The 27,411-nt window shown below is 45.2% G+C and overlaps 1 long non-coding RNA gene across 2 annotated transcripts; it reads right to left on the bottom strand.

Annotated features, from left to right (window-relative positions):
• Positions 1-68: 68 nt before the first annotated feature.
• On the bottom strand, positions 69-27,143 carry LOC147578048 (uncharacterized). Of its 2 annotated transcripts, none has more exons than XR_015254735.1 (6): positions 26,664-27,143; positions 9,241-9,389; positions 2,226-3,893; positions 2,045-2,146; positions 1,483-1,548; positions 69-1,237 (listed from the first exon to the last, which is right to left on the bottom strand). It is a non-coding gene; the product is annotated as an uncharacterized LOC147578048 (long non-coding RNA). The 2 variants fall into 2 exon arrangements; XR_015254736.1 differs by having other exon boundaries at positions 27,018-27,138.
• Positions 27,144-27,411: the final 268 nt, after the last annotated feature.

Genomic DNA, 27,411 nt, shown 5'->3' with positions numbered 1-27,411 from the left:
GTAAAAAGAAAAACCCATTAGATGTTACCATCTTAAGTATGTTGCTAAATACATAGTTTTTTCTTTAATTGGCCCTTTTAAAAGGGTACATATCTGAGAGGTAAAGAATACACCTTTTAGTCCAACTAGTTCAAGTTTACCTGAACCCAAGCACTGGTGCTTTACCTTTCCAATCTAAATGAATCTTAAAGAAGTGGCAAATTAAAAGGTGTCCTATTTAACTGCTAGGCGGATGCCAAAATAAATCAGGCAGATATATCTGCTTTCATTTTGTGCTTGAGAGCAAGCCCTTGTTGTTTTGACAGTAAGTGTTTTTTTGTTTTACTGAGAATGACAGTAGGAGAAACGCCTCGAATAAAAACTGATTTCATTGAAATCAACCTTCAAAGCTTTGAAAGCTTTTAAAAGGTGTTTCAATTCAAGGCAAATGCGAGCAACAGTGCCTGACGGATTAAAAAAAAAAAAAAAGATCTCAATGGCTTTTAAGCCATTTAGTGACTTGTTCTCAGTATTTATGTTAAAATATGAATGATGGCTGCCGTTCTTGTGTTCCTACTCTGTCTCACCCATTTTCCAACTCCTATCTCTAAATCTTTATGCAACCCGCAAGAAGAAAGAATGCGGTCCACTTTACAGTCTAGGAAACTGAAAGTCCGCAATGTTATGAGAGCGGCTATGGACTAATAGAGCCAAGAGCTCACCCAGAGGCTGGAAGGGTGCCCAGGACCCAATTCCCAAGTCTCTCCTCTAGTCCATGGCTGCTTCTGGCTTCAGGATTTCTGTGATATCGAAATGCCCAGGCACCAGCGATGAAATCCTTGGAGCCATTCTGTATTCAATTCTAAGTAGTGACTGTTCTATTACAAGAATCACACCATGCGTTACCCTGACTGACGCAGTACGGAAATTGATTCTTAAAAGTGAAATGACTGTCGTTGTTTTCAAACAAAGGAAAAATTCAGTTTTATTCTCAAGAACTGTAATGGCTGTAACCCAAGCCGATGAATATTTAATTTCAAAACAAAACCCTAGCATTCACTTTATCTTCCAGGGTACCAAGATCTGAAGAGGGAGCCTTTTTGAACAGGTTTTCTGCTTATCGTTTGCTGGAGAATATTAATGACTGCCAAGTGGAAAATGTCTAAATATTCTTGCGAGACGGCATCCTCTGGTGACTTGGGCCTTTAATCTTCTGAACACCTCTCCCCACTCCTGTCACTCACGCTGGGGTCGCAGCCTGGAGTGGGGAGCAAGCAGGCGTGGTTGGAGATGTCCACAGTAAAGCGCTAAAGTCCTCTGCTTCTTGTTCTGCTTTTAGCCCTTCTGTGGTGCCTCCGCTTTGGGGGTGGGAGAACCCTGAAGTCTGTCTCGTTTCAGATTATAATCACAGGTCACAGTCACTCACCCATAGCTCCAGGCCATGAGCTTAAGAATCCAGGAACTTAATTATTTAAATCATTAAGGAAAGTTGTCTCCTCTTACCTGTCTTGTCCCCTTCACAGAGGGAAAAAGAAAGGTGGCCCATGATCCCACGGTCCAGCAGATGTCCTTTGGGGAGAAAGCAGCATTGTAGCATAAACTGAAAAGTAAAGGGAACCTTACTCGATGGTTAGCCCCCTTTCATCAGAAGAGAGGCAAATGATAGCAAAGGCAATCGGGTAGATACTCTCAATAATCTGTTTTTTTGTTTTTCTCTGTTGTGCACTAAACAAAGGTAAGCTGAGGAAGTAGAGAATTTGACGAAATCTTCGCCCTTTGCTTATCATTTGTCTCTTTTCTCACGTAAGTGGAGCACGTTGTCTTTACTGATGAGTCCAGATAGAGCATCTTCCACAGAGTGGACCCTGAATTCGGAAAGTCTGAATTAAGGTTCTGGCTGCAGGCGTGCCCGTTGTTTGACCTCAGACAAATCATGTAAGCTCTCTAAAATTCGGTTCGCTCACATGTAAAATTGAGACAATGATATCTACCTCATTGGGCTGTTATGAGAAATAAATTTGATAATTCCGTACCTGGAACATAGTAAATGCTCAGTGCACATTACCTTTTATTGTCAAAGACGGTCTGAAAGCTCTTGTGTATTTTTGTACTTAATTCTTTGACTTTATCCTTTATTCTTTCACATCCATTCTCCCAGCACAGCGCTCTGCTAAGTGTCAGAATGGCAGTGAGTGATGATTATCTCTATTTTGTTGTCAAAGAAAAGCAAAGGAGCATACACATACCTCTTTGAAATTTTTTCACTGGCAACATTTGAAGCAAAATGTATCATGGGTGTATTCATGTAACAAGGAGTTATTAAGCACATGCTGTGTGCCAGGTCCTGGGATAAGCCCTGGAGATTCAGAAATTTCTTTTTTAAACGCATACATGGCTGTCCCTGCTTCCAGAAGCTCGAAATCTGATGGGAAAAGTAGGTTAATAGATGAGTAAATTATAGTAGGATTAGTGCTGGAATAAAGGCACTTGGTAACATTAAGGGAGTGGTGGGGCAAGTCTGTATAAAAGTGTCGATGGCTGTGTTGTGTCCTAGGAAATGAGTAGGAGTCCATCAAGAGGCATTGGCAGCAGATGGAAAGTTTTAGAAGAACTGGCAGGGCCGGGCGCCTGGGCGGGTCAGTCAGTTAAGCATCCAACGCTTGAGTTCAGCTCAGGTCATGACCTTTCAGTTCGTGGGGTTGAGCCCCCCATAGGGCTCTGTGCTCAGAGGGTGAAGCCTGCTTGGGATTCTATCTCTTCTCCCTCTGCCCATCTCCCGCTCACATTGTCTCTCCCTCTCTCCCTCTTTCTTGCTCTCGCTCTTGCTCTCACTTTCAGAATAAACAAACAAACAAACAAAAAGAACTGTCAGGGCCAATGAGCATGGGGTGCCTGGAGTGGCTGCAAGTGAAGGGAGAAAATGACTCACTATTTAAGCTGTTGAATAACACAGGGGGGAAAAAAGCAGCTTCTCAATTCATATTTCAAAGCTCGAATAATAACACATCAAAAAGTAGGGTAAATTATAGCCTAACCTTTCTAATGAATAATCAGAAATTCCTAAATTAAATATTAGCAAGTTAAACCCAGCTGTAAACCATGACTAAATAAAGTTGATTCTTGGAATGCAATTAATAGGTCAAAAGAGCCTGTCTCATCTTAGTGGATGCCAAAAAGGCATCTGATAAAATTCATTATCCTCTGCCATTGGGAACTAGAATTAAAGAATTCCCTTCACATGATAAAGAACATCTACATCAAACCAACAACCAATATGAAATGTAACGGCGAAACCTGTAGTCATTCCCATTAAAATCAAAGGGAGGTCAAACTGTCAGCTTCTATCACCTCAATCAGTGCATGCGTTAATATAAGAAAAGGAAATCAAGTATTAAAAATGAGGAAATTATCAGTGTTTGCAGATTATACTTTCTAATGAGAAATATCAGAAACGATAAGAAACTAATAGAATTAAGAGGGTTAGTTTAAAAATAAGCATATAAAAATCAATATTTTCTATATTGCTAGAAATGGCCTTTTAGAACACTTCATGGTATAAATAGATTCCATTACCCAAGAATAAGTTTAATACTGAAGTTATAAGGTCTGGATTTTTAAAAACTACAAAATGTTGTCAGCGGGCACAAAGTAACTAAACAAACTGAGGAAAGAAGGTTCAACATTATAAAAATGTCACTTCTCCCTGATTACAGATGGTGCCTGATTTCTGATGGGTCGACCTATGATTGTTCAAGCTTACCATGGCAAGAAAGCAGTACGCATTCGGTCGAAACTGTACTTGGAGGTTTGATCTTTTCCTGGGCTGGCGATAGGTCGTAAGATGCTCTCTCGTGATGTTGGGCAGCTCAGCCATACAGTCACCAGGGTCGACAACCAATACACGTGCAACCATCCTGTTGGTCATGTCCAGCATGTTATGTAATAAATTACATGAGATTTTGAACATTTTATTATAGAATAGGCTTTATGGTAGATGATTTCTCCAGTTGCCAGCTGCTGTGAGTGCTTGAGCACATTTAAGGTATGCTAGACTAAGCTATGATGTTCCGCAGATTATATGTATTACATGCATTTTTCACTTACGATATTTTCAACTTAAAATGTGTTTATTGGGAGGGGGCGCCTGGGTGGCTCAGTCGGTTGAGCGTCCAACTTCAGCTCAGATCATGATCTCACGGTCCGTGAGTTCGAGCCCCACGTCAGGCTCTGTGCTGACAGCTCAGAGCCTGGAGCCTGCTTCCGATTCTGTTGTCTCCCTCTCTCTCTGCCCCTCCCCTGCTCATGCTCTGTCTCTCTCTCTCTGTCAAAAATAAATAAACATTTTTTTAAAAATACTTTTTTAAAAAATGGGTTTATTGCTACGTATAAATGAGGGAAGATCTGAAATTTACAACACTGCAATTCCACACATAATCTCAATTCTATATCTCCAATCACATATTCATGTTCAGTCATATTCTAATGTGTCTCTGAAAGAGAAAAGCTAGTGAGAATATTCCAAAAAAAGTTAATTTAATGGAAAGAAACTCATACTATCAAAAAGATCTCAAAATATAAAGACAAAATAATTTTAAATTATTGTTAAAGGGCCAAAAAAATAGAATGGTCAATGAAACGGAATGTAAGACACAGAAGCCCAAGAAATTAAAGTATAATTAATTAATGTGTAATTGAAAGTATTTGGATCAGTGGAGCTAAAGACTTTTCAAATAAATGAACGGGGGTAATAAAAACTGCTAGAAAAAGATTCCTACCTCACACCATATTGTCAATTAAATTCCACATAAATGAAATATCAAATAGACATGAAAGTGTATTTAAGGAGAAAATATTAATGAATGTTTATGTAGGTGTAAAAAGCCCCCCCCCATAAATATACAGAAAATACATATTTCTAAAAATTTGGATAGATTTAATTTCATGAAAAGCTCTATTTACATAAAAAATGCTACAAAGAACATTAAAAGGCCTTAGAAAATTAGGAAAATATGTATAGCATACCTTATAAACAGAGCTTTACTATCCTGAATATACAGAGAGCTCCTAAAAGCTTATAGACAAAGTTTATAGAAACATTAGTAAACAATATGAACAATTCCTAAACGAGAAATACAAAGTGCTTCATAAATAATAGCTCCATACAGAAAGTAACAATGTTTCATCAATAGGGAGTCCGTTAACTAAATGATGGTATTATGTGGCATTTAAAAAAAAAAAATGGAACAAGTCTAAATAATTTAAATTAAAAAATATCAAAGGTACATAAAAAGACTGGATTTGTTAAGTTCCTGGGTTTTTTTTTTTAATGTTTTTTTTTTATTTTTTTTCATCTTTATTTATTTTGAGAGAGAGACAGAGTGCGAGTGGGGAAGGAACAGAGAGAGAGAGGGAGACACAGAATCTGAAACAGGCTCCAGGCTCCAAGCTGTCAGCACAGAGCCCGATGTGGCGCTCAAACTCACAAACCGTAAGATCATGACCTGAGCTGAAGTCAGCTGGTTAACCAACTGAGCCACCCAGGTGCCCCTTTAATGGGCACCTCTCTCTTTTGAGAGAGAGAGAGACAGAGTGTGTGCAGGGGAGGGGCAGTGAAAGAGAGGAAGACACAGAATCTGAAACAGGCCCCAGGCTCTGAGCTGTCAGCACAGAGCCCAACGTGGGAGTTGAAATTGGGACCAGCGAGATCATGACCTGAGCTGAAGTCAGATGCTCAACCGACTGAGCCACCCAGGTACCCCAAGTAAGTTCCCATTTCTATTAATAATATAAAAAGTATGCATCTAGGTGCTTATGTATCCATAGAAAATGTTTATTATGGAATTCAGGAAACTTCCCATTCATTTAATAAATATCTATTGAGTACCTGCTATGTGCCAGGCATTGTTCTATATGCTGGGGAAGCAAAGTCTTTGGCCCCATCCATCGGTGTTAGGCACATGCTAACCCAGGGCAAGGGGAGGGGGAGGGAATGGGGTGAGAAAACAAACTTCTCATCTAAACCTAATTGCACTTTTTGAAATGTTGCTGCACACTTTATATCTGCAGTATTGCTAGTGGCCAAACCTATTTTTTAAATGCATACATTTTTGTAATAAATTCACGTGAAAACAAGATAATTTTTGTCTCTCAAATTAGCAGTGACAAAAATGTATTTATCCCCAGGCTGGTAAGGATATGAGGATGCGGGCACCCTCAAATACTTGGAGTATTTGATTCAAAGATATTTTTTTTTTTTTAATTTTTTTTTTCAACGTTTTTTATTTATTTTTGGGACAGAGAGAGACAGAGCATGAACGGGGGAGGGGCAGAGAGAGAGGGAGACACAGAATCGGAAACAGGCTCCAGGCTCCGAGCCATCTGCCCAGAGCCTGACGCGGGGCTCGAACTCACGGACCGCGAGATCGTGACCTGGCTGAAGTCGGACGCTTAACCGACTGCGCCACCCAGGCGCCCCTCAAAGATATTTTTAAATCAAAATCTCTTAAAAGGTGCATAATGTTCAACATGGTAATTCCATGCCTGAAACTGGAATTCATAAGATGAAAATTCCCATAGTAGTGAACAAATAGATATTAATATGCCCTTCACTTATATAATGTATAATAGAGAAATACTGGAAGTCTAAATTACCACTGCTATGAGAATGTCTAAATGTTATATCTGTAGAATGGGATGCTGTTCCCAAATGCCCAATGATAAGCTCCTTGAAGACAGGGGCTATATTTCTCATATTTATCTTTACCAGCAATAAGTAAGATTTATGAATGTGAACTATGCAATCATTAAAATAATGTTGTAGGGGTGCCTGGGTGGCTCAGTCGGTTGAGCGTCCGACTTCGGCTCAGGTCATGATCTCACGGCTTATGAGTTCGAGCCCCGCGTCGGGCTCTGTGCTGACGGCTGGGAGCCTGGAGCCTGTTTCAGATCCTGTGACTCCATCTCTCTGCCCCTCCCCTGCCCACACTCTGTCTCTCTCTGTCTCTCAAAAATAAATAAACATTAAAAAGAAAAATTTTTTTAAATAATGTTGTAGAACCTGTATTTTATCCCAGGGTTTCCTATGCCACTTTTTTTTTTCAAGTTATTTATTTATTTACAGAAAGAGAGCACGCATGAACAGGTAAGGGAGAGAGAAAGAGAGAGAGAGACAGAGAGAATCCCAAGCAGGATCCTCACTGTCAGCATGGAGCCCTACACAGGGCTTAAACTCGTGAACTGTGAGATCATGACCTGAGAAGAAATCAAGAGTTGGACGCTTAACTGACTGAGCTGCCCGGGCGCCCTATCTCCGTGCCACATTTTTATTAACAATTCAATAGAGCAGAATGTAAAGTCATCTATACATTATGATTCTAATTTGGTTATATAAATATATGCATTCACATACATTCATACAAAAAACCTACCAAAATCCAGGGAATAGGATTACATATGACTTCCATTTTATTCTTTGTGCTGAATGTTATTTTGTTTTAAATTTTTCCTATGGTGAGTATCTATTGACTATTTCATATTTATTTATTTTTGAAAAAGAGAGAGAGAGCACAAGCAGGGGAGGGGCAGAAAGAGTGGGAGTCACAGAATCCAAAGCAGGCTCCAAGCCTCTGAGCTGTCAGCACAGAACCCAACATAGGGCTCAAACCCACGAACTGTGTGAGTCATGACCCGAGCCGAAGTTGGATGCTTAACCAACTGAACCACCCAAGCGCCCTAGTATCTATTACCTTTTTAAGCATAAAGAAATAAACTTTATTTTAGGAAAGAAGGAGCTATTAGACACATATGTCCAATGCAGATAGCATCATAATAGATAATATTTGTTGAGTTTTTAATTTGTGGCCAGATACTGTGTGAAATGCTTTACTTAAATCATTGCAATTCATCATCCTCACTACAGCTCTGTGAGGCTCCAACTGTTACTGTTCCCATCTTGCAGACTATGACACTAGGTTTAGAAAGCACCCAGGTCACAGAAGCAGCTGCTGGAAGGGCCGAGATTGACACCACGGTCTGACTCCAGAACCTGGGTTCTTACTTACACCAGGTTGACTCCGCATTGAGCATCAGGACAGTGCCCACTGAACCTTCCAGAGGTGATTTGGTGATGTTGGATGACGGAGAGAAGAGGGTTTGGCATGAACACACAACGGGCTCAAACACGTAAGTAGCGTTTCCCTCTATGCTTCAGACGACCCTGGTGAAGCAGTCGCTAGAGATCTCTTGATCCCCTTCTCAAAGGAAGCCAGTCTTGGGACCCGTTTTGAATGAGTCGCTATCATCCTCCAAACAGGTTCACAGAGGCCTTAGGAAAGACCCGGCACTCTGCCCCGCACGCATTCTTGGAAAAGGTGGGAACAGTGTGGGGAGGCCTGGGCCGCGGTGCATCTTGCACGGCCAGTGCGTGCAGGCTCAGCGGGCATGAGGTTCCTCTGGGGAACACCAAAGACGTTTTAGAGATGGCAGCAGCTGGGGAGTTGAAAGAGGGCCCACGGGTTCCTGTTCCCAAGCAGCCGCAATCTGCCTTTCTTCTCACGGCTACGGCAATACCATCATCACCCGCCTCCCCTTGCCTCAAAAAGCCATGATCAAGGGAAACCATCTAAGTCAGTCTCTGAAACCCATAATTCATGATTCACAATTTCTAACGACACTTTCTTTATTTAGCATATACTTCTTATGTTAGCAAATATAAAAATTAAAAACATGGGGGGGGGATAAAATATAAAAGGTAGAATATATAAATATAAAGCTTTCCTAAGCTTGCTTCTAACTCTGATATCTCTGCTACCCCATTTTGCCATTCGTTTTTGGATCATCTTGCTATGCTACGGCAATTATAAATACATTTGCTATATTTATATTTGCTATTTATAAGCACAGCTTGTATAGCTAAGCTATAGCATAGCACTTATGAATAGCAATACATAGCAATTATAAATACAGTGTTAATATGACAACTTCAATATTACAGAGAAAACTAAGTCTTGACCATGCCCTTCCGTCCTTGTTCCTTTCCTGGAGAAAACCAATGAGGCATTCGGGCTACTCTCCTAGAGTCTTCTAGGTGTTGACACTCACAAAGGTTTACTACAAGAACACATAGTTTTATCTCTTGGTGTTTGCTTTTTTAATACATAAATAGTATGCTGGGCATGTAAGTTGTTTGTCTTCACTGAACCATGGATTTGGAATATCACCCTTCATGTACACGTAGATCGATATAGATAAATGTGTACGTACGTGCGTGTCTCTAAAGCGGAGGCACAGTGTCCCTACAGTAAAGTGCACAAGTCTTCAGTGTGCAATTCAAATCCCAGCCGCTCAGTTCTGTCACCTCCTGGCTCTGTGACATTGGGTGAGTTAACTTCTCTGAGCTACCATAGGCTCATCTGTAAAACACAGATGAGAATATCTTTGTAATGAGGAATAGATGAGCCAGCATTCATAAAGTGCCTAGCATATGTAAACTCTGCATTCGTGTCTGTTAAGTATTAATGACGTGTTGGAGGTCCACGGCCAGCGAGGAGCCGAGGCCGATTTTCTCTGGCAGGCCTACGTGGCTGCTGGTGCTCTTTACGCTCCATTAAAATCCTCTTTTGGAAGCAGGAGTGGTCACCCAGCCCACCCTTCCAATGGGAAGCAGAGACCCGACAGACAAGTGGCTTAAAATTCAGCTCTGGAATGAGCTGGTGGGACTTCTCCTTCCCTCCCTTCCAAGGCTCTGCCTGAGCCACCCCACATGGCTAGAGTGTCTCACCGTTTCTTTCAACCCCAGTGGGCTTCTCCATTGCAAGGAAGAGTAAGGTGGTAAGAGTAAGGAAGAGTAAGTACCTGACTCAAGGGGCAAGGGAAGAAGTGCCGCACAATCCATCGTCCGACCCCCCCTCCCCAGCCTTTACAAGACAATTTTGACAATTCCACCTTGAGCACATATGTCCCTTCTTCTCCATTCCACTGCTACTGCAGGTTAAGCCTTCTAAGTGGTCACCTTGACTTTCCTTTTAAACAATGTCTGATAAATATCCAACACAACTCTGCACTTACTCCCTTCCTCTAAGAGCTTCCATGGTTCCATGTTACCTGTAGAATTAAGTCTGGATGACTCGAATATTTCCCCCCCCCGGGGGCTTTCAAACAGACAAGGAAGGCTTAAACTTACAATGAGTGGCAAGGTTTCTGGAATTTCATCATGAAGCTACACGCTGAGTGGTTGCTGAGTCTCCTCCAGAGGTCCCAGAAGCCTCCTCAAAGTCAGCACCACCCTGTTCGGCCCTGAGCCAGGTGTGACCACAGAGGCAGTTCATTAGCAGTCACGTCCCCACCCGCAAGCGGGGTTCCGAGCTGGCTTTGCTGTCCCAGTCAGAATGGATCTCCTCAGCCCCTTTCTGGTTAGATCCTGGTTCCCGCAAGCGGGGTTCCGAGCTGGCTTTGCTGTCCCAGTCAGAATGGATCTCCTCAGCCCCTTTCTGGTTAGATCCTGGCAGGGAGCACCCAATCCCAGTATTCGGGTTTTAGTTCCAGTATTTGGTGGCTGTCCCACTGCTGCAAGGAGACTGGGGTCCCGCCAGAGTGCCAGCAGGCCTGCTTGGGGTTCTGACATGCTTACCTGAGCCAGGCCTCTGATTCCCCCCTGAGATTCTGGATTCCATCCTATCAGGATGGAGGCCTGCTTCAAGTCTCTCCTCAGTCTCCCAGAAATCTCCCTCTGACTCATTACTGACCTAGGGCACACCCAGTTGCCCACTCCCCCTAGACATGGTTATTTGACCTTGGCCACCAGGCCCTTCGAACTCCTCCCTTTTCCTCAGGCCCCCCTTCTCCACTTCTCCTATGACCAGGTCCTTTTCATCGATGCTGGTGTTTGCGGTGGGGGTTAGCCTATCCGCATGTTTGCTTTGTTGTCACACAGCCCTGTGAGATAAGTATTCTCACTAGCATTTTATGAAGAAGAAACTGAAATTCAGGGGCAGGAAACACACTCTCCAGGTAAATAGGGCAGCCAGAATTGGAACACTGACCCACAGACTCCAAATCGTGCTCTTTCTCCACTCTCTGCTTCCTGGAGAAAGTGCAAGTGGGGTGACTGTCCTCCCCTTTCCACTTGGGACCCCCCCTGACTTTCAGGAGGCTCCTAGGCCATAGTTGGCTATGATACCTTTCTCTGGTTCTTTCCCTATTTACTTGAACAGAAGATGGAAAGATAATTATCTGTTACATTAGTGTGTGAGACTCACCACTAACAATGCCATGTTATCTCAATGGAAACATCTGGCTTATGGATCATGAGGAACAGGTTTTTATCAAGCTCCACATAAGCTTACCCCAAAAATAATATTCTACAAAGCCATCCATGCTCTATACTGATGACATTTTCGGTAGAGCAAGGATTGCATTTTGCAAACGGTGCAATAATTTGCAAACCAAGTGCTGCACTGGAAACCATCATCTCAAGAAAAATGTGCTTTAGCAGATTTGTTCTCCACTAAAAGAAAGCTAGCATTGCCAGAGGCCCCAAGAAAGGGGCCAATAGAAATATCTCTGTAATTGGGCCAGATTCAAGTTAATTTCATTATGGATGCTAGCACTAACCCAACGAATGGTGAGGAGTGTGGCAGCGGGGATTTGTGGGCCTGGAAACTAGAGTAGGGAGTGTCTATCAAGAAAGCAAGAGAGGGGCGCCTGGGTGGTGCAGTCGGTTGAGCGTCCGACTTCAGCCAGGTCACGATCTCGCAGTCCGTGAGTTCGAGCCCCGCGTCAGGCTCTGGGCTGATGGCTCGGAGCCTGGAGCCTGTTTCCGATTCTGTGTCTCCCTCTCTCTCTGCCCCTCCCCCTTCATGCTCTGTCTCTCTCTGTCCCAAAAATAAATAAACGTTGAAAAAAAAATTTAAAAAAAAAAAAAAAAAAGAAAGCAAGAGACAGATTGAGAAGAGCCTCAAGATCACACAAGAAAGCCTGAGGACAGGGGCGCCTTGGCGGTTCAGGCAGTTAAGCATCCAACTCTGGATTTCAGCTCACATCGTGATCTCCCAGTTTGTGAGTTTGAACTTGCGTCAGTGCAGAGGCTTCCTGGGATTCTGTGTCTCCATCTCTCTCTCTCTCTCTCTCTCTCTCTCTCTCTCTCTCTCTCTCAAATAAATAAATAGACATTAAAAAAGAAAAAAAAAAAAAGCAGAAAGCCTGGGCACAAAATGCCAGGAGGAAGAGTCAGACAGACTCCAAAACAGGGGTGAGCAGAGGGCAGAATGTGGACAGAAACAGCTGTCAAAGCCAGAGTACAAGGCGTAGGTTTCAGAATCAGGGGCATAAGGCAGCTCAACGCAAGTGAGAACAGAGCAGTGTTCCTGAAGGAACATTAGTTGGCATCTGTGACCCGTTCTCAGGAGATGGTCGGTACGCTAGTGAATCAGTGGGGCTTATGTTCTCGTGGGTGGTTTAGATGATGTGGATAAATGTCTTTGCTTTCCTACTCGGACTGTAAACCCCTGTAGAGTGGGAACCATGGCATGCTAATCCCATTTCCCTGCATAAAGCACAGTGCCCAGCACATAGTCGGTGAGGAGCAAGGCCTTACTGAACAACTAGGACTGAGAGAAAAGCACAGGACTGAGTGTAGGGGTCCTGGAGTTGAGTGGGTCTGCATTGCTGGGTAGCCTTGGGTACATTACTTTACCTCTCTGAGCTCCAGTTTCTAACTTAAGTGAAGAGGCTGGATGATAAACGTAATGTCTTTCCTATACTATAAAATAATACGAGTCTATGAATAAGTAAATCAGTGACTAATAAAGGCTGTTTTAACAGGATTACTACCATTCTTACCAATAAGGCGGTATCCAAATAGGACTTCTCTACAGGTGTTCAGGATATCGAATGAATAACACAGCCCTCCCCTTGAAAGGGTGCACACTGGGGCGCCTGGGTGGCTCAGTCGGTTAGGCGTCTGACTTCGGCTCAGGTCATGATCTCGCAGTCTGTGAGTTCCAGCCCCGCGTCGGGCTCTGCACTGACAGCTCAGAGCCTGGAGCCTGCTTCAGATTCTGTGTCTCCCTCTCTCCCTGACCCCCCCCATTCATGCTCTGTCTCTCTCTGTCTCAAAAATAAATAAACATTAAAAAAAAAAAAAAGGAAGTGTGCACAGGTGGAGGAAGATGAGGGAACAGGTAGCCAAGGAATTATAATTCGGTGTCACAAATTCTGTCGTAGAGATAGTGCTGTGGGTCCAGAATAGGAAGTGGTTTCTTTTCTTGGGATAGTCAGGGAAGGCTTTGCAAAGGAGGTGACATTTGAGGTGGATCATGCAGAAATGAACATAAGTTCCCCAGACAGAGAATGAAGAACTGAGCAGAAAGTCCAGGAATGACATGTACCAAGTACTACAAGTCAGGAAACGTAGGATTTATCCCTGGAGACCCAGGATTTGACCCAGAAGATAATGCCTTTCTCATAGAAAGAAAGGAAAGGAAAGGAAGGGAGGGGAGAGGAGAGAGGGGGAGATGGGAGGAGGGCAGGGGAAAGGAAATGTACTTTGAGGCTGGGGATACATCTGTTTCTGACCCCCATTGTTGAGTAAGCTTCAGAGCGAATACAAAAAGCTGTGAGACAGCATGGCAGTGGGTTTCAGCTCTGGAGTGCTACAGCTATAGAATGTGAGTTCCAGAAGAAACTTTAGAAACATCCAAACTAAGATTTCCTAACGTGAACATTTCTTCTATGCGTCCTCCTGCTGCTTCCTTCTTCCCCACTCTCGTTTCTGAGATTGGAAACGGGGTATGGAATTTAAATTGGTTTTTTTGTCTTTGTTTTTGTTTTTTTTTTTTGTTTGTTTCTAGCTAAATTTGGGCTGGGAAACACAAATTATAGGTGAACATTCTCATTTTATGTCTTTTAAATTTTAAGTTTGTTTATGTACGTATGTATGTATTTAGAGAGAGTGCAAGGGGGGGATGGGCAAAGAGAGAGGGAGAGACAGAGAATCCCAAGCAGGCTCTGCACTGTTAGCACAGAGCCCAATGTGGGGCTCGAACTCACAAACTGTGAGACCGTGACCTGAGCCAAAATCGAGTCCAGTGCTTAACCATCTGAGCCACCTAGAATTCCCTGAATGCTCTCATTTTAAAAATGAGAAAGCTGAGGACCGGGTAAAGGAGATTACTCTCTCAAGGCCTCAGAGCTAGTGAGTGGCATGGCTGGAAATAAAGTCTCAGTCCCTCCGCTTTCTGGTCTCAAGGCAATTACCCAGGTAACTTTTCCAAGCTACAGTGAGAACATCCGCATGCCCTACCCATCGGCCTTTCATCAGCAGGACACAGGTATGGGCAGGATGCCTCCAGAGTCTGGAACTGTACCACCGTGTGCCAGTGGTGTGGAATCCTGCTCTAGAAAGACTCAAGAGTGCTGCTATCATGAGGCTCTCACTCTTTACTCTCAGCCTTAAAAGAGACTTCCCAGTGTTCACCTGAACAGCCTTGGTTTATGTGTCATTCCCTGGGATTTTAAACTTTAGAGAAAGTGGGGCGCCTGGGTGGCTTGGTCGGTTAAGCGTCCGACTTCGGCTCAGGTCATGATCTCGCGGTCCGTGAGTTCGAGCCCCGCGTCGGGCTCTGTGCAGACAGCTCAGAGCCTGGAGCCTGTTTCAGATTCTGTGTCTCCCTCTCTCTCTGCCCCTCCCCTGTTCATGCTCTGTCTCTCTCTGTCTCAAAAATAAATAAACGTTAAAAAAAAAAAAAAATTAAAAAAAAAAAAAAAAACTTTAGAGAAAGAAACGAGAGAGAGGGAAAGAAAAGGCAGACCCTAATTTTCCCACCAGCAGAGGAGAACTAGGGTCTGGCATAAAGCCCTTGGCGTAAGTCCTCCCTTTATCATATAACTAAGATTATTATTAATTATAATAGGTAACATTTGTTAAACCTATCCTTGGTGCCAGGCACAGTTCAGGGGGTTTACCCACCTCATCTTTAATCCTTACAAAATCTCAGGAAGGTTGCATCATCTGTTTTGTTTGTAAAGAAAAGGACCGTGGGGTGCATACACCCCTCAGCCAAGGTTACACAGCGGCAACTTGACCACTTCAGGATTTAAGTACAGCTCACCCCGACTCCACACCTTATTTTTAAGAGTTGTGTGACCTTGAGCGATACAGGTTCCTCATCTGTGACACAGTGGGTAATAATAAAAATTCATGTTGTGGAAAGACTCACAGAATAAATAAATCAAAGTAAATAAAATAACTCCTGCCTATCAGGGTTGCTGTTGGAATTAAATGAGTTGATATGGGAAAGTGCTTTGTAAACTGCAATACACCATACAAATTTTATCATTATTATTATTTCCAAAAAATATGGCTTCTCCTGTACAATAAAACAGTCCCTGGCATGTATTTATGACAACATGCCTAAGAAACAATTTCCATTCTGATGGGTTGCCTCCCTATCATGTTATTAAAAGGTTAAGGAAAATGAACAACGGAGGATTAAGATTAGATCTTTCACACATGAAACCACAAAATCAATAGAGCCCCCGTAATCCATCCAGTGATAGGAAGAAATATACCTGAGGCGCCTGGACCGATTACTCAGAGAAATGTCAACAGGTATTGACAAGAAACCTGGCAAGGCAGCCTTGGCCGGGACTCAGCCGCTGCCTCCCTCACTCTAGCACCCTCCTGGCAACCGGAGACTGGAATTCGAGAAGGTGGCGCAGTGAGGGGACTTGGGGGAGCAGAGAGGGGGTTCGGGAGAGGGGTGCTTTTCCTTCTGCCAAAGTTCTGCAGCACAAATGTTTCTGCAACTGGGTCAGAGCTGCTTGAAAAACAATGATAGCCTCAGAAGCACTGTGGGGACCCCGTGTGATTATACCTTTTTGTAGTCAACACGAAGCCTAGTTTTTGAAACCTGCTGTGATTATCCTTACACTTTGTTGGTCATGATCACTGTCATTCTTCTTCAGCATTTATAGGATGCCGACTCTCTTCCCGGACACCTGTGGGATTGGGAGCCATGGCTGGAAGCTCAAAGCAGTGAGTGAGTTCTTCTCAGAGGGTTTCTTCTTCCTGCCCAGCTGGAAAGGGATGCCTCAAGATGTCAGGAGAAGACACGGTTCTGGTGAGTGTTCTGGTCAGGCTTCCTGACAAAAGTTTGAGATTTGACTCAGGGCGGATTGAAGCCTGGCCCCGGGGTACCCTAAGATCGAATGACCTATTGATTAACTTACATGGTTTGATGATTCCACATCTGTGTGAGTGCCCTCCCACGGCCCAGCCATGGACAAGCTACAGGCATTGTGGAGGGTGAGACAGTAATAGTTTCAGGGCACCGAATGTCTGCCGCGTGTAGAACACTGTGCAGGAAGTTGACGCGTATTGCCTCTAATCCTGGCAACCGCTGTACTTGTCCTCGCTGCTTTATAATGGAGAGGGTCAGAGACGCAAAGAAGCCTGCCCACAGTCAGTAAGGGATAGAAGTGAGGTTCAAGCTCAGACCGCTGTTCCTCCGATGCCCACCCTCTACCCACTCTTTGGCATTGCCTCTCAAAAGGACAGATCCTCAAAACAGAAGCAAGGGGGCCGCCTGGGTGGCTCAGTCGGTTAAGCGTCCGACTTCGGCTCAGGTCGTGATCTCGCGGTCCGTGAGTTCGAGCCCCGCGTCGGGCTCTGTGCTGACAGCTCAGAGCCTGGAGCCTGTTTCAGATTCTGTGTCTCCCTCTCTCTGACCCTCCCCCATTCATGCTCTGTCTCTCTCTGTCTCAAAAAAAAAAATAAATAAACGTTTAAAAAAAATTAAAAAAAAAAAAAAAAACAGAAGCAAGGGCTGTGATGGGGCTTCAAACATCGGGCAGAACTACCCTCCTACCAAAGGGACAGCATGGAAGTAACAGGAGCAGATACCAAAAAGAGCAGAGGATCAGAGGATGCTGGGAAGGTTCTCGTGGGCTTGGAAAGAAACTCTACTGGCAAGGTCTGCGTGGGAAGGACAGGGAAGACTCAGGGGGCGGGTTAGTGTCCCTCAGAGCCCATCAAAGGCTGCCCTCCCAGCCTCTGAGAACATAGGCTGTGGTATTAGATACTCCAGCCACTCACTCTGCAAGCATCTGAACCCAAGACAACTGGGGCCAGCCTCTTTAAGAGTTTGTGCCCTGTTTCTAGTAGCTGGGCTCCAGGCATCACCTACCTTCAGGTTTCTAAGGGAATCCAGGGGACTCTGACTTGAATGCCTGGATCCCTCGGCTTGCCCCACCTCAGCGAGTCTGCCTGGATCTGAAAAGCCCAGGTGCCCTGTGCATGGGACATGTTGTACGTATTCTGCAGGTGAGGACCTGAGACTCAGAAAGGACACACACAGTGGCATGCACGTAGCAGGAATGAGTCCTGAGCCCCATCCTCTAGTGGGAATCCCAGGACTTTCCCTCCTACTCCATTCTGCCTCATAGAAGAGTCTCAAAACTACAGCCAGCCTCTAGGGATCAAGTGGAACTCTGCATCCTAAAAAAAGCCACCACTCTGTCCCTTGCACACTTCTCCAGGGAAGTCCTTGGAGTCGGAGTCAGGGTCCAGAAAGGGAGAGGTGTGAGGCCTGGAATAAACCCCCATACTTGGTAAAGAAACTGATTGATAATAGTGACTAATGTCTCTAAAAGCTATAATGGAGAGGGTCAGAGACGCAAAGAAGCCTGCCCACAGTCAGTAAGGGATAGAAGTGAGGTTCAAGCTCAGACCTCTGTTCCTCCGATGCCCACCCTCTGCCCACTCTTTGACATTGCCTCTCAAAAGGGCAGATCCTCAAAACAGAAGCAAGGGGGCCGCCTGGGTGGCTCAGTCGGTTAAGCGTCTGACTTCGGCTCAGGTCATGATCTCGCGGTCCGTGAGTTCGAGCCCCACGTCGATGAATTGTTCCAAATGTGCCATGAATTGTTCCAAATATTTTCTGCAATCTTAACTCATTAACCCTCATAAAAGCCCTATGAGGTAAATGCAATTAGCCCCATATTCCAGACAGGAAAACTGAAGGTGAGGGGCATAGCTTGTAAGCTCAGGAGCCCACTGCCACAGGCAGAATGTTTGTGCCCCCCACCCCCAAAAAGTCGTATGCCGAAAGCTAATCCTCAGTGCGATGGTATTTGGAGCTGGAGCCTCTGGGGGGCGGAGGGGGGTTAGGTCACGAGGGTGGAGCCTTCAGGAATGAGATTAGTGCCCTTGTAAAAGAGACCCCAGAGGGTTTCCTTGTCTTTCCACCATGCGGAGACCGTGCAGCTGGAATATGGCAGTCTGGGATCCAGGAAGGGGGCCCTCATCAGCCCCTGAATCTGCTACCACTTGACCTCAGGCTGTAGTATCAGCGTAGAGCAGCCCGAATAGACTAGGCCCGCCCCTTCCTTTTGCACCAGGCAGAGGTACTGCAGAGTCTCCCATCCCCCTGCCCCACTGACGTCCCTCGCGGGAGACAGGAAATGCCCCCAGACCTGGCTCACATGCAGAGATTGTGACATCATCGACCGGGATAAAGAGATCCTGGAGCAATTGCACACCTCAGCAGATAAACTTATTCAAACATGGCTCCAGAACTCAGAGACTAATGCACTCAGGATACCTAGAAACTTGCAAAGTAATATCTTGAATAAAAATCAAAACTGTCTATCTGCGTTCACGTAGGACTCCTAAAATATCCAGTTTGGACATCAAACAACATAAAAGATGTTTCTTCGTGGGTTGATCAGTCAGTATGACTTAGATACCCAGGTGATTCAGCCTTGACATCGACGCTGCTGTTTATCAACCCTGTGCAGCAAGCCAAGCTCAGGAGGCCAGGGTTTTCCTCTCCAGCAAAGGCCACAAGGTTGTATACTGGATGCACATTGACAGATATTAACGGTCCCTCCTGGAAAGAGGGCTATTATTCTCTTTTTGCCCCTCTGGCTGCCAAAATGCTCACATCAGTAGGCAGATACGGTAGCCCGTACCCAAGCCAAATATCGAGCTGGAAAGATGTATAAATGGGAAATTATGAAATTAACAATATGAGCAAGAGCATTAACGATATTAATAGTTGACATTTTCAAAATCCTGGTGCATATGCAGTGCTGTGCTAAGTACCTTGGCAATCCTGAACAGAAAAGTTAAGTAACTTGACACAAAGTAAGGCCACTTTTCTAGCACGTAGAAGAGGCAGACATCATAATCAGACATTCTGACTGTAGAGCCTGCTCTCTTACCATGTATAGAAGCTGAGCCTAGTGTCATATTTTTTTGCCTACCACACAGTTAAGCAGAAATATGTAGAGCAAACTATGGGAATGCTAGGCTGGGGTTCTGATGTCAGAGTTGACATCTTCCTTGGCCAAGGGGATAGTCTCTGTCCAGGTAGGACCAGGTCTCCTGCCTTGTTTTGTTTGCAATCTGTGGATCCACTTCTGAATGTCCCTGTTATTCTCTCTCATGCCCTGTCTCAAAATTGCATCATTTCCACGTATCGGGGTCTTTAAACCCTTTGAAGGAATATCTTGGCCTTTGCACCTGCCACTTCTCAAAGTCCATTGTAAGTCTTGAGTCTTGATCCCAAATGAGGCTGGAGACGGTGCTTCCCTGTGGGTAGTACTACAGTGGTATACTTAAATCTCTAATCAAAGTTCTGCCTATCTCTGTATTTTTTTTTAGCTGTATTTTTTTTAGAAGCAGTGGTTAAAGAAAGGTACTTCTAGACTCCTTTGTGGGGAAAGAGGTTCTTCCTGAATAAGAATTTTGTTTAAAAAAAAAAAATCTCATTAAACAGTACCACTTGCTGAATATCGTAGCTGATCACCAAAGATGGTTCCCAATGAAACACACCTCCCAATATTCATACCCACGTAGAGCTCCCCCAACACTGAATCTGGGCTGGCCCTGTGGCTCACTTCAACCGGTAGAATGTGGTAGAAGCAGCACACTCCCTCCAGCTCCAGGCTAGAGCCTGAAGAAGTTCTGGAAGCTTCTGCCTTTGTGCTCTTGGGAGCCCTGAGCTGCCATGTAAGAAGTGCAGCCACCCTGTGGAGAGGCCTTGTGGAGTGACCACCTGGAAAGGAAGAGGCCCAGCGGAGCACCAAGGTGGCAGTCACAGGGTCCCAGCCACCCCCGAGTTGTCCAGCTCTTCAGCTGAGTCAACGAACATCTGAGGGGTCATCTCGGCCATTCTTATTGCGTCCCTTCAAATTCTTGACCTGCAGAATTGTGAGTAATGGTAACATAATTGATGTTTTAAGCCACTAGTGTTGGGGTGGTTCTTTGTGGCAACAGCAGATAGCAGAAACGCTGCGTGATACTGCATGGCATCGGTATTGCATTAGCAGCTCAAACGTCTGACAGTTCAGTCGCTTCACCCTTTGATTTGGGACGTTCTTTTCTTTTTCTTTTTTGTTTTTTTTTTTTTTTTACTTCTTTTTAAGTTTTATTTATTTATCCTTGAGAGAGAGAGAGAGAGAGAGAGCGAGCACGTGCACACAAGCAGGAAAGGAGTAGAAAGAGAGGGAGAGAAAGAATCCCAAGCAGGCTCCACCCTGTCCACCACCCCCAGAGCCCGGTGTGGGGCTCAAACTCACAAACCGTGAGATCATGACCTGAGCCGAAATCAAGAGTCAGATGCTTAACTGACTGAGCCACCCAGGCGCCCCTGGTTTGGGGCTTTCAAGCTCAGGGGAATTTCCCCGCCCCCAGCCAACCCCCAATGACCTCAGAATAGTATATGCTTTTACTACTTAAAGGTACTCAAATCATCATGGTAGACAGAAGTGTAATTGATTCCTTGTGTTTATTTCCTCTGGGAAACCGGAAGCTCCACATGGACAGGGAGCCAAGAGTTGTATTTACTGCTTGCTGTGTCTCCCACGTTAGCACACTAGGCATTGAAAAAAAAGAAAAAAAAAAAAAAAAATATATATATATATATATTTGAATAAATGAATTGCTGTGAAGTTCAGAGTAGCTGAAGCAGACAGATTTAGAAATCACTTATGTAGCAGGGTGAGGAGTCTACATGTGATCCACTGCGAGTGAATGAACAGATGAGCAGGGTGGCTTAGATTTCCTGTTTGCCACAGTTAATCCACAATATCAATGCAACTACATAATCCATCAAGTTGTTAAAAGTCCCCCAGGTAATTCGTTTCCTGGCACATTGCCAGGTGGAATCCCATTTCCCCTCCTCACACGTTTCTAGTGTTCCTGGAAATACCTGACATAGAAAAGGAATGCTCAACTTTTTTATTTCTGAGGAATTGCCTGTACTTTAATGTAAAAACATTTATAAAAACGAGCCGCTCTGAGTTGAACTCCAGATGTTTCCTTGCCTGTTCCAGTGATGATAATGAGCATCGTGAGGTCAGTAAAATATCCTAAGACTGTGGGAAGTCAAAAGAGTCTAAGAGAAAATACAATGGGGGCACCTGGGTGGCTCAGTTGGTTAAACATCCGACTCTTGATTTCAACTCGGGTCACGATGCCAGGGTTGTGGGATCGAGCTCCACCTCGGGCTCTGCGCTGAGCATGGCGTTAACATTCTCTCTCTCTCTCTCTCTCTCTCTCCTCTTGCCCCGCCCCCCTCAAAAAAAAAGTAAAAAGAAAGAAAAAATATGATGTACTATGCTCCATTATTAAACAGGTAATTATGCACAGACCCTGGGAATCACTGACTGGCCTAGAAGTCATCTTCCTTGTCCACATGTGAGTCCTCAACACGTTGTTGCTTCATGGTCCCTGTCTGAAAGTGTTCCCAAACTGGGGACTCCCCTAAAGGCATAATTTTCCTCACTGCCATGGCCCACCCATCTTCTAGCGTTTCTTCTTTGCCTCTGCTCCTCACACACACTGCCGGGTCCTCTCTGATCAGCACTCTGGTCAATGACCAAGAGCCGAGCAACATGCCCACTCTCGGCCCTAAATCTCTAGAACCAAATCAAGTTGTTCCTAAAGGGCTCTCCCCCCGGTCTCCTGGTTGTATTTGGTGATTGCGTCCCAAATAATGGAGGCAAAACCCGCAAAGTCACTTCTCCTCTCAGCACACTGGCCGACCATCACCTTGGAGCACGCCGCGGGCCATATCTGCCTACCTGCTCTTTGTAGCACTGGCCTTCATCATTAGTGTTGCCCAGATGTTCTTGGTATACTTCCTATGTACGGTAACAGGAAGACACTGGAATCTCAGCAGCTGGAACCCAAGAGAAGTTTCCTTCTCACTGAGGCTTAGTGTAATCAGCAGGGCGTGTGGAAGATTCTGCTCCATGTGGCCACATAGGAGCCCAGGCTGCCCGCTGTGCAGCCCTCTTCAACAGTGGCTTCCAAGGTCATATTCAGCGGGCAAATGCAGGGCAGGAGAGCAGGTCAGGTTGCACATGGGACAGTGTAATGGCACGCCTGTATTCCATGTGCCTTTAGTCACAGAGCCAAGCAGGGTCACAAAGGTGCTGGGAAGTGCAGCGTAGCTGGGTGCTCCGTGGAGGGCACAGGGATCCGTGAACAGCTGGTCTCTTTGCCACAAAAGGATGAGACTCTTCATTTTGCTAGCTAGCTTTTTTCCCCTTCCTTATTCTTCTAGTTGGAAATAGAGCCATCTCCGTTTCTCCTTCGGGTGGTTTGTCCCCAGGCAGTCCTCCAGAGACCTCACTGCCCACTCAGCCCAGCTGCACTTCTTTCTGGTCCACCTTTGAACCTTGGTGGGGCTCCTACCCTGTCGTGGGGAAGGAGCTCCAGGGAGCGTAACCTCCTCCAGGGATGCAGTTCCCACAGATGTCTGCCAAGGGTCTTTTAAATCAGGCCTCCAGGGCCTCAGGGAAAACCCTGGACATCGGACACTGATTAGGACTCTGGGACAGTAGGACAAGATAAAGTCTTCCTTCCCCCATCCCCAGGGTCCAGGGAAGGTGAGCCTGGAAGACAAGGAACTCACCTGATGGTAGCCAAGCGTGCGCCCTTGAATCCACAGGACCATGGGTGATAAAGAAGGAAATGGATGCCGAGTGGAGCCAGGGCTCTCTGGGCAGCTGACAAGCTCAGCCCAGGGGACTTAACATACCTTCCTTAACACAGAACCATAATCTCCGTCATAATGACCCCACCTTGTGCCCAGCAGAATGGTCTACAAAGCCCTTTACAAATAGTGTGTTATTGGGTGCCCGGGTGGCTCATGTGGCTAAGTGTCCGACTCTTGATTTCAGCTCAGGTCATGATCTCACAGTCCGTGAGTTCGAGCCCTGCATTGGGCTCTGCGATGACAGCACGGAGCCTGCTTGGGATTCTTTCTCTGTCCCTCTCTCTCTGTTCCTACCCCGACCTGTGCTCTCTCTCTCTCTCAAAATAAATCAACTTAAAACTTAAAAGTAAATAATGTGCTATTTACTTCTCTCCACAACAGAACGCACACATTGTGTCCATGCCTCCTCTCTGACTGTTACCACCGCCCTGCTTCGGGCGTCCGTCTCTCTCAGTGGACTGTTGGAACACACCCCCGGCCAGACTCTCTGCTCCAATTTCCCTCCCTCCGGTCCATCCTCTACACTGCAGCAAGAGTAATCTCTCCCACAAAGAAAGCTGTCCTCTCCCTTCCCTCCAAAGCCTTCAGTAGGTCCCCTTGCACTTCGGACACAAGTCCCGATCATTAGCACTGCCCACCAGGCCCTTCATGATATGACTCCTGCCTGCCTCCAGTGCCATTTCTTCCCACTACTCATGCTGAACTCTGTGCCCCTGAAACACCCAATGGCTTTCGGTTCCCCAACTTCTGTGCGGGGTCCCACCCTTGTATCTTGAATTTGCTGACCTGTCCCAGTGATAGCACGTGCTCTCCCTTTGGTCCTATGGTTTCTTGACTCCTCCTCACCCCTGAGGGGCCAGCTCAAGCATCACTTCTGAGAAACCTTTCCCAATGATCACACACACACATGCACACACACACACTTGTGTGCACACTCACACGCATGTGCACAAACTCACGCTTTGCACACACTTGTGCACACACGCACGCACATGCAGTACTCATATGCACGCACACTCACACATACACACTTGTGCACACTCACGTGTGTGCAACACAGAATGCTCACATGCACACTCTCTTGTGCTTGCGTGCACATGCTTGTGCGTATGCACTCACACATGCACACTTGTGCACACACTGCACACACACGCATGTGTGCACACTCGCAGCTGCACACAACTGTGCACACACACGCACACACACAATACTCATGTGCGTGCACACTCACACATACACTTGTGCACACACTATGCACACACACGCATGTGTGCACACTTGCAGCTGCACACAACTGTGCACCTACACGCGCACACACAATACTCGTGTGTGCACACTCACGCATACACTTGTGCACACACGTGTGTGCAACACAACAGTGTGCGCCCTCTTGTGCTTGCGTGCACACGCGTGTGCATACACACATACACTTGTGCACACACTGTACACACACATACTTGTGCACACTCTGGCGTGCATGCACACATGTAAACACTTACATGCACACACACATTTGGCTGTGCCCAGATTGTGCTCTGAAGGCTCCATCACTGCACTCACCACACTATACTGCCATGATGTATTATAGTGTCTGTTTATCTCACCAGATTGTCTGCTCTTATGTGGAAGGTTTATTACACATTCATCTTTAAACCCCGGCACCTAGCATTGTGCCTGACATGTAGTAGGCTTGCAATAAATGATTATTGAAGCATTATTTCAACAAGCCTGCATTTTAAACCCGGGAAACTACTGCTCGGAGGGCTTAAGGGATTTGTCCAGGATATAAACTAATAAATGGGAGAAATGAAATGCTAATCTAGGTCTGTCTGATGCCTCAGACACTTCCAACTACTCCACACCACCTTCAAAGCGAAAAACCCAGAATTCTGTGAGCTGAAAAAGTTACATCTCCTGAGGGAATTTTTTCCATTTCCTTTTGTTTTTACTTCTTTTGAATCGCAGATATTTTTTAATCTGAGGGGAAATATGGGCTTTTTCCCCAGAAACATGTACATACACAACAAATTTTGTGTGAAACATTAGAATATAATTAGTCAGAATAGAGTAGCTATTGCTGCAGTAACATATAAACCACAAAATCTCAATGACATAACAAAAGTTTAATTCTTAGTCATATAAAGTTCTCTGTGAGTCCACAGGGGCTCTTTTTTTTAAAGAATTTTTAAATTTATTTTGAGAGAGAGAGAGAGAGAGAGAGAGAGAGTATGAGCAGGGGAAGGGCAGAGAAAGAGAGGGAGAGAGAGAATCCCAAGCGGGCTCCATGCTGTCAGCACAGAGCCCAATATGGGACACGATCTCATGAACCATGAGATCATGACGTGAGCCAAAATCAAGAGTCAGACACTTAACAGACTGAGCCACCCAGGAGCCCCAGCAGGCTCCATCCAGCAAGTCAGAGCCATAGGCTCTATCGACCATAAGCCACTGTTATCTCAACACACACTATGAAATCACAAGGACAGGAGAAGAGAGAAATGAAGGAGGCACACTGAGTTTTAACTGCTTTTGTGAAAGTGGTGCATATCTGTGGTAAATCCCAAAATACCCACAAATTCCTTGCAACCTTGTACGCACACCCCTTTGCAAAGTGACTCTGCTCTTCCTTCTATCAGTAGGTATGATTTGTGTCTCTGTCTCTTGAGTGTGGGTTTGGCCATTGCTTTGGCCAGTGGGACATTAAGAAACATGATTCAAACAGAGGCTTAAAAGGCACTTCTGCCTTGGAGCCTGTCCTTTCTTGCTGTTCTTTGGAACCATGAAATCACCGTGAAGAAGACTGAGTCTGTTTGGAGAACTGTGGCCCACTGACCCCATCGCTTCAGTCAACAGTCAGCACTGATAGACAGACAGAATGAATCCTCAAGTAGACAAGGCAATGCTGTATCAGCCAGCCCCCTCCCAACCCACCAGCTGGTTGAGGTTGCATGAGTGAACCCAGCAAGACCAGCAGAATGACCCAGCTTAGCCCAGACCTATTTGATAACTCAAAGAATTTTGAGTTAGTAAATGACTACTAAGTTTAGGAATTTTTGTTATGCAGCAAAAGCTAACTAATACAAAAATAGGTACCAGGGGGAGAGTATTGCCGTAACAAAACCTAAAATGTGTGGGATTAATTATGGAAATGGAGGATAGAAAATTAGTTATCAAAGACTGAAAAAAACAATGAACTCTTGGGGCGCCTGGGTGGTGCAGTCGGTTAAGCGTCCGACTTCAGCCAGGTCACGATCTCACGGTCCGTGGGTTCAAGCCCCGCGTCGGGCTCTGGGCTGATGGCTTGGAGCCTGGAGCCTGTTTCCGATTCTGTGTCTCCCTCTCTCTCTGCCCCTCCCCCGTTCATGCTCTGTTTCTCTCTGTCCTAAAAATAAATAAACATTGAAAAAAATAAAAAAAAAAACAATGAACTCTTGGTGGATCCATAGGCATACAGTTATGAGTTTCTTTGTACAATTTAAAGGCCTGGAGACATATGATCATTTTCTAAAACCTATTCTTAGAGAAGAGAGCTATGGCCAGAGAGTGGTGAGGTGTGATAATTGTGCTATACCTGAATCCACCCTGGAACTTCTAAAAGGAGCGTAAAGCCTTGGAATTACAAACAGAAGACTTTGGGAGTCAGGAAAAAACAAAAAAATAACAACATAAAGTCCATACCTGATCGTAGGTTTCCTCGTGGACTCAGTTATGGAACCCCATGTCAGAGGCATGGAAAATGACAGTTATTAGCTTATCGTCAAGATCAAACAAGATGACATATGGGAAAGCCTGTTAAATTGCTAAGAACTCCCCACGAAAAATCTGTTTTATCACTGCTGCCTGAGGCCGCCATCCTCCTGGCATAAACTCAGGTGAGCAGCACTGTAAGCCACCAGGGGGCAAAGGACCCCAGGAGAGTCATTTGGGAAGGTAACGTTAGTATGAAACACAAACAACGAATTCTGTTTAACCAAGTGGCACATATTCTGGGTAGAGAGAACAGCATGCACAAAAAATCTGGCGAGAGAGCACCTGAGTCATTCATGTAACTGGCCGCTAAAAATTGCAGGGTCCTCCATGAGTCCATCGGGTTGAGGAGGTGGAAGGGGAGCCTTGTCTTGCAAGGATGTGGCTTCTCTTAAACGCACGCCGGCGTGCGAGAGAACATGGATCTTTCTTGAAATGCAATTTTCTGCTTGTTTACAAATGATTAACTACCACAATCAATTGTGGCAAAGTTCAGGTCGCTGCATCCTTTGGGACAACAGCGAGATAGTGCCTTGTGCTTGGGGTAATGATACCTGGGATGCACACAGGATGGTCTGACAGCAGAGTTTGTGTTCTGTGTTCTGGGCCCAATTAACGCGAAGGGGTGGCCTCCCTCCATGGCCTTCCATCCATCCCTTTGCCGCTCTTGCTTATCTGC

The sequence above is a fragment of the Puma concolor genome, chromosome C1 (assembly GCF_028749965.1).
Source record: "Puma concolor isolate L17-30 chromosome C1, mPumCon1.1.hap2, whole genome shotgun sequence".
Lineage (NCBI taxonomy): Eukaryota > Metazoa > Chordata > Mammalia > Carnivora > Felidae > Puma > Puma concolor.
The sequence above is the reverse complement of the archived record's forward strand: the minus strand, read 5'-3'. Positions and strand labels throughout refer to the sequence as shown.